The sequence below is a fragment of the Enhydra lutris genome, unplaced genomic scaffold (genome assembly GCF_002288905.1).
Source record: "Enhydra lutris kenyoni isolate GAN:26980312 unplaced genomic scaffold, ASM228890v2 scaffoldscaffold1, whole genome shotgun sequence".
Classification (NCBI taxonomy): domain Eukaryota; kingdom Metazoa; phylum Chordata; class Mammalia; order Carnivora; family Mustelidae; genus Enhydra; species Enhydra lutris.
The window spans coordinates 98888225-98894519 of record NW_019154085.1 but is presented as its reverse complement, the minus strand read 5'-3'; the positions used below and the strand labels follow the sequence as shown (position 1 = coordinate 98894519).

The following is a 6295-nucleotide window of genomic DNA, read 5'->3' as shown; positions in this document are numbered from 1 at the left end:
TTTGTGCCATGTGGCATCTGTCCTGGGACATAGAGAGTGCAAGATCATCTATCTTCAGGGAAAGGAGGATCCCATACTTCCTGGGATTGTGAGATGCTAAGTCAAATAAAACCATATCTGGGTAACAATAGGTTCATCTGAGCTCCAAGACCAGATCTGAAAGAGAAAAATTCCTACGGGACAACCTGGATAGACGAATGTGAAAGACAGTCCTATTATTTTGACTTAATTTAGACAAAGGGCTCCAGAACTGATTACAGGCATATCAGCCTCAAGGATTATAGTAGCTGATGATAGAAGATCATGCTTTACTGCATTTTTCTTCCTCAGTGGCTGCTTTCCCCATTTACCAAGTGAATGGTGTTTAAAACTCTTTGTTTATATCTGGAATTTTATTGTAGGTTTCATAATAGCAGTATGGAATTTACCTTAATTCATGACAAAGAAGTGTCTTGCTGAGGAAGTGGGCGACACTGAAGCTGAGCAGTTTTAAGGTCGGGGAGAAGAAGCAATGGTGGAGTGACACCTTGGAAAAAACAACCAACAAATCCTATGATTGTCATGTGGAATTTATCAATTGAGTAACAAACATGTGTTTGGCTTCCAAAACAATGGGAATGACTTTGGCCTCTGTCAAGTTGTAAAACACACACACACACACACACACATACAGTCTTATATAAAGTCAAGATAGTAGATAAATAGATAAATAGGAAGGAAAGAAAAAAAAAGAAGGAAAGAAGAAAGAAAGAAAAGAAAGAAAGAAAGAAAGAAAGAAAGAGGGAGTATTTCTCCTCCTTTTAACAAATTTATAAACCGTTTAACAAATTGAGTCATTTTTGGTCAGATGCCTTTTTTATGTGTAACAAATAAGAAACCACGAGGTCATCATGTGAAAAGAAGACTCTGGCATTACATCTTTCATTGTAATTATCTTCTGTGCATGAATAGTGGAGCAAAGTTTTTTGTATTAGTTTATTTTTGTAAAACAGCCTGTTTCAGCTGATCCTAGGACATCACTTGGATGAACTACACAGAAGCTAAGAGACTGTCCGGGTAGGCCAACATCATTGGTTTTGGTCTTGAAACTTACTCTTTCTTTTGCATAAAACTTTTCTGCTATTTCCTCATATCCTTCACAGTGTTTTGTTTAATATGTATGGTTCTAAATAAAATCCCCCAGACAGTTTGTTTTGTACCTATTTTCAGATGGCTGGGGTTTTTTTCTTCTGAGGCTTCACAAACTCAAAACGTTAATGTTTCTCATTGCAAAAGGAACTATGTGTTTTCTTAAATGTTGATTATTGATTATGAATGGATGTTATTTCTTCCCTGGAGAATATAAGTAGTTTAATTTTGATGATAATTATTTAATATTATATTGCCTCATTTTGTAGGTCAGATTTTAGTTCAGACAGTGTTCATAAATTCTGTTAAAAGGATTCTTCAGAGAGCTATGATTAGCTTCTAGGGAATTTTTAGCTAGGGAAACATTTAGCAGTTTGAAAGGCCCTCATTAATGAACACCTTTTATCAATAGTTTTAATTTCAGGTTAGAATTTGTGATATATTTGGTTCTGCTTGTTGGCAAGCATTCTATTTATACCATAAATTTCCCTGTGGGTTTCTAGTATGACTCTGATATGTGACACAGAATTCTACCAGTGGTTTCTGGTGCTTTTAAACTTGAATTATGATTTGCTGTCTTGGATTGTTTCTGTACTCTGGTCATTTTCCCAAGGTGGGGAAGGGCAGCAGTGAGCCCCAGGACTCCAGGGTGGGATGGGGTGGGGGGGAGAAGGGAGTCCATTTTTTGTAGCAAAAGAAATTATAATAATTTCTTCCCACTGTGGCCTACTTATTACAGCTTATTACGATAGCAGCTTTCCATGGGCCATGTGCTCTAGCTGGTAGTCCTAATTTGCCTGGCACTGATTGGGTTGATGTGGGGATTTCAGTGCCAAAACCTATAAAGTTCTAGATAAACCAGGACAAGCTGATCACCATCGGTAGTCCCAAATTCTGAAAGATTGCAATCTCTAATTTGGATAATTTAGAGGTCTGACTACCATAATGGAAATATGCATATACAAATGCAGCTAACTAGCTCCATGTTTGCCTTAAAATGCCCCAGGGACACCATATCTGTTTATGGCCCCAACAGGGTCGGGGTCTCCTCTCAAAAGCCGCTTTCTTTTCTTAACTGCTGACACACTACTAAGAGGTTCATTCTTCGTGTTAATAGTCTAGCCCTACACACGAGGTGGTTTGCCTTTTCCTCTTTAAGGTTTTTGTCATGGGTTTGTGAAGTAAATAATAATAATAATAATCATAATAATATCACATCCATCTAATATTTAAATAAACTGCCTTCTGTTTTATTTTTAAATAGTTTTATTAAGACATAATTCACTTATTTAAGAAATACAGATCCATAGTTTCAATATATTCACAGAGTTTTGCAACCATCATCACAATTTAAGATTAGAAAATTTTCATCACCCCCAAAAGAAACTCTTCACCTATTAGCAGTCACTCCCCACTCCTCCCCCAACCCAGCCCCTGGAGACCACTAATCTGTTCTCTCTCTCTGTGGATTTGCCTATTCTGGACATTTCATACAAATGGAGCCATACAATATGTGGCCTTGTTGAGTCTGGCTTCTTTCACTTAACATAAGTTTTCAAGTTTTATTCACGTATTAGTATTTCATTCCTTTTTATAGCTGAATAGTATTTCATTTTATGCATATTTCTCCTTTCATCCATTGATAGGTATTTCATTTATTTTTGCTTTTTTGGCTGTTATGAATAATGGTGCTGTGAAGACTCATGTAAAAGTTTTTGTGTGAACATATGTTTTCAATTCTTCGGTTACATACTTATGAGTAGAATTGCAGGTTCATATAATAACTCTATGGGTAACGTTTTGAAGAACTTCCAGACTATTTTCCTAAGTGGCTGCATCATATTACATTCTTATCAAGCAGTGTATGAGGGTTGGAATTTCTTGACACCCTCACCAAGAATGGTTATTTTCTTATCTTTTATTTTAGGAATCCTAGGGTATAAAGTGGTACTTCATTATAGTTTTAATTTGCATTTTCTAGATGACTAATGATTTTGAACATCCTTTTACATGCTTTTGGCCATTTGTATATCTGCTTTAGAGAAATGTCTATTCAAGCCATCTTCTTTTTAGCTAAATCGAATCAAACAAAAAACAAAAAGAATATAACACATAAAGTGAACTAAGTTTCTAGGTACAGGATGGATAGACTTAGGTCCCCTGAGCATCTCCTCATTTCTGAGATAAATTAATCTTCTGACAATAGTGCAAGTATCATAGAATTTACCTCCGGCCAAGGTGATATACAGTGGAATGATAAACAGATCAAAAGTCCTTCCTCCAGAACCTCCACTCACTTTCTCTGATAGGTGACATTTAGAATTCTTGCAGAACTAGTAGGATATCAGTGAACCTGGCCCTTGACCCTTCTCTCACTGGTCAATCCAAGCATGTAATGCAATCTTTCCTCCAATGGCAAGTCAACAAGAAAGGACTGGGGATGTCAGCCATGGGCTAAGTATTAGAAAGCAGGAGATACCTATTGTTCATAACTGCAACCTCAGTTGGTTGCATTTGGACGTGGTAGGAATAGAGACAACTTATTACTCAGGTGAGGCAATATTTTAAACCATTCTTGCCCATTCGTTCTTGTGATTTAGTTTTTCAGCTTAGTAGAAAACATTATAGGATCCTAAGCCAAAAATTTATAATGTGCAATGGGGAAGTAAAAGTCCTGGAATACTGATTGGTGAATGTACCTTACTGGGGGCAAACTTTAGGATGCTTCGAGGTGGCATAAAATTATTGGGACACATTTCAAGGGAAACAGAGGATGAAGGGTAATTTGGTCATTGATGATTCTGTCATTGACCCACAACGTATACTAAGAGAGGTCTTGTCAGGTGCTCTCTTACCACTCTGTTCTTGCTCAGAACAAAGTAGGGTAGGAAGAAGCAGGGAATGTCTGGATTGATATATCAACAGTATACAAAGGCTTCATTTGGAGCATGTAAGTCCTGAAGTCCCTCAGTTTGTAGCAGCCTGGAGTTTAGTAGATAAGCGTCCTTTAAGAATATCCCCTGAAGTTGAATTCTTCTAGACCAAGACAGCCTGAGCCTTGGGACAGCTCAGCAACCTCTTGTACAAGATGGCTGGCTTCGCAGTTTATCTGTATTTGTTTCCTCTCTCTTAAATAGAGAGTACAAGAGTACTACGGAAACAAATCTCTTTAACTGGAACAACAATAACAATTGGTTGAAAGCTTCCAGCATTCCAAATGTCGCTAGTTTTCTTAGAATTCTTCCCTAGTTTGCTTTCCATTTCTCTGTTGATATTTTAAAACGCTTATGGAAAAGCGACGTGCATACCAGACAGTAGAATTTTGTTTCCATCTACATAAGACCTTCAGATGGAGAACTAAAAACAAATAAAACACAAGGATCTAAGATATAGGATCTCTTTTTGAATGTCAGTTTGTAGTGTTTCTTCCTGTGTTCTGCCCCAGACAAAATATTATCTATTCTGTTTTTTAAAAATTTACCTAATATTAACTTTGTTAGCTATAATTCTGTGGTTTAAAGAGGAAATAAAGCTGCAGGCAATAAAAATACCAAAGTTACTCTGAAACCTTAATCTATTATAATAGAATCTATTCTGTTCCAAGAATTTAAGATTCTTATTAACTTATTTTAAAAATCTACTGAGCACCTAATGGGTGCCAAGTATTTTTCTAGTTGTTGGAGATAGAGCAGGAAAACAAACAAACAAACAAACAACAAACAAAATGTCCAACCACCTGAATAGGCCTATAACTATTAAAGACATTAAATCAATAATTAATAACTTTCCAATTCAGAAAGCTTGCTGAGCTGGGAGAGAAAAAAAGGGGTCAGCATAGCTGTTTAAAGCAACAAGCCAAAAATCAGATTTAAGCCTTTAAATCCCTTACTGTGATGGAGTAAGCAGGAATCTAAAGCCGGGGCAAGTACAGACTCCCTCCTCTTTCATTTCCCTCACTAAATGGCACACCAGTAAGAGTCTTTGATAGGTTCGTGGATTCTGGGATTGAAGCAGGGGCTTGCGGGGATGGAGAGAAGATGGCAAGGTTGGGGAGGGCTAGGAGTGAAACAATACTGGGTACTGGGTACTGAGTCAGAGTGGGGAAAAGTGTCTTCAAAATTTGCTCTCCCCTCTCCCAGGCCCCATTAGGAAGATTCAGCAGAAGCCCTGTGAAACTCTGTGCCCGAGGCATCATATAGAGAAAGATAAGAATGAAGGCCCTGGGCTAGATGTGCAGATCTGTGAAGGAGCATGTCTGGCCAGGGGCCCTGGGCCCCTGCCTGCACCTCCCTTCAGAAACCCCAAAGCACTAGCTGTGAACCAAGTCTGCTGCAGGAACAGCAGGTTTTCCCTGGGAGCCTGCCGGGTTAGAGCCTTTGAAATCGCCTCTGGTCAGGCCTGAAAAATCACCCGTAGGTTTTGAACCAGGAGCGGACTCTTCAGTCACATTCTAGACAGCTATGGGGATAAGCCTGTAACACAGTTGCTATACTACATAGTGGTAAGGGCTAACTTAATAAATAAAGCAGGGAGGCAGATTGGGACTACCAAGAGTTTGGGGGTGGGGGGTGAGAGATATTTTAGACAAGGGAAGGCAAAGGAGGCCTTGTAAAAAGGTGGCATGTTGTGAAAGACTTTAGAATGTGCCTTGCAGATACCCAGGAGAAGAGGAGGTCTTGCAGAGGAAGCAGCAGGTACCAACTGCCCAACCCAGAAACCCTTGTGTGATGTTGGAGGAGGCCCATTTGTCTGGACTGGAGGAAGCAAAGCAAGAGGAGCAGGAGGTGGGTTGATGGGGGTGAGAGCTACGGAGGGATCAGTCCTAAGGGGCCTTGTAGCCTCTGATTGGGGATTGGATTTTTTCTCTGAGTGAGAGGAGAAGCCACTGGGGATTTTTGGGGAGTGGGGGCTTACACTCATGACCCGGAGACCAAGAGTCCCACTGGAGACCACGTGCTCTGCCAACTGAGCTAGCCGGGCACCCCCACTGGGGATCTTGAACAGAGGAATGACATGATTTGCCCCTAGCTACCCTGTTGAGAAGAAAGGGCTTTAGGAGAGAAGAGGAGATGTTAAGAGAAGAAGCAGAAGGACCTGTTAGGAGGTTACTGTCATCATCTGGTAAAGAGATGATTGATGTTTGCTTGGACCAGAATGGGGGACTAGA

At 39.5% G+C, this 6295-nt stretch overlaps 1 protein-coding gene across 1 annotated transcript in view; it reads left to right on the top strand.

The window, feature by feature from the left end:
* The first annotated feature begins 701 nt into the window (after positions 1 to 701).
* The window catches only part of LOC111144095 (solute carrier family 35 member F5), a 93654-nt gene continuing 88060 nt past the window's right edge, over positions 702 to 6295 (top strand). The window contains exon 1 of the mRNA XM_022498238.1: positions 702 to 1056. The gene's annotated coding sequence lies outside the window, so the exon portion shown is untranslated. The remainder of the gene's footprint in view (positions 1057 to 6295) is intronic.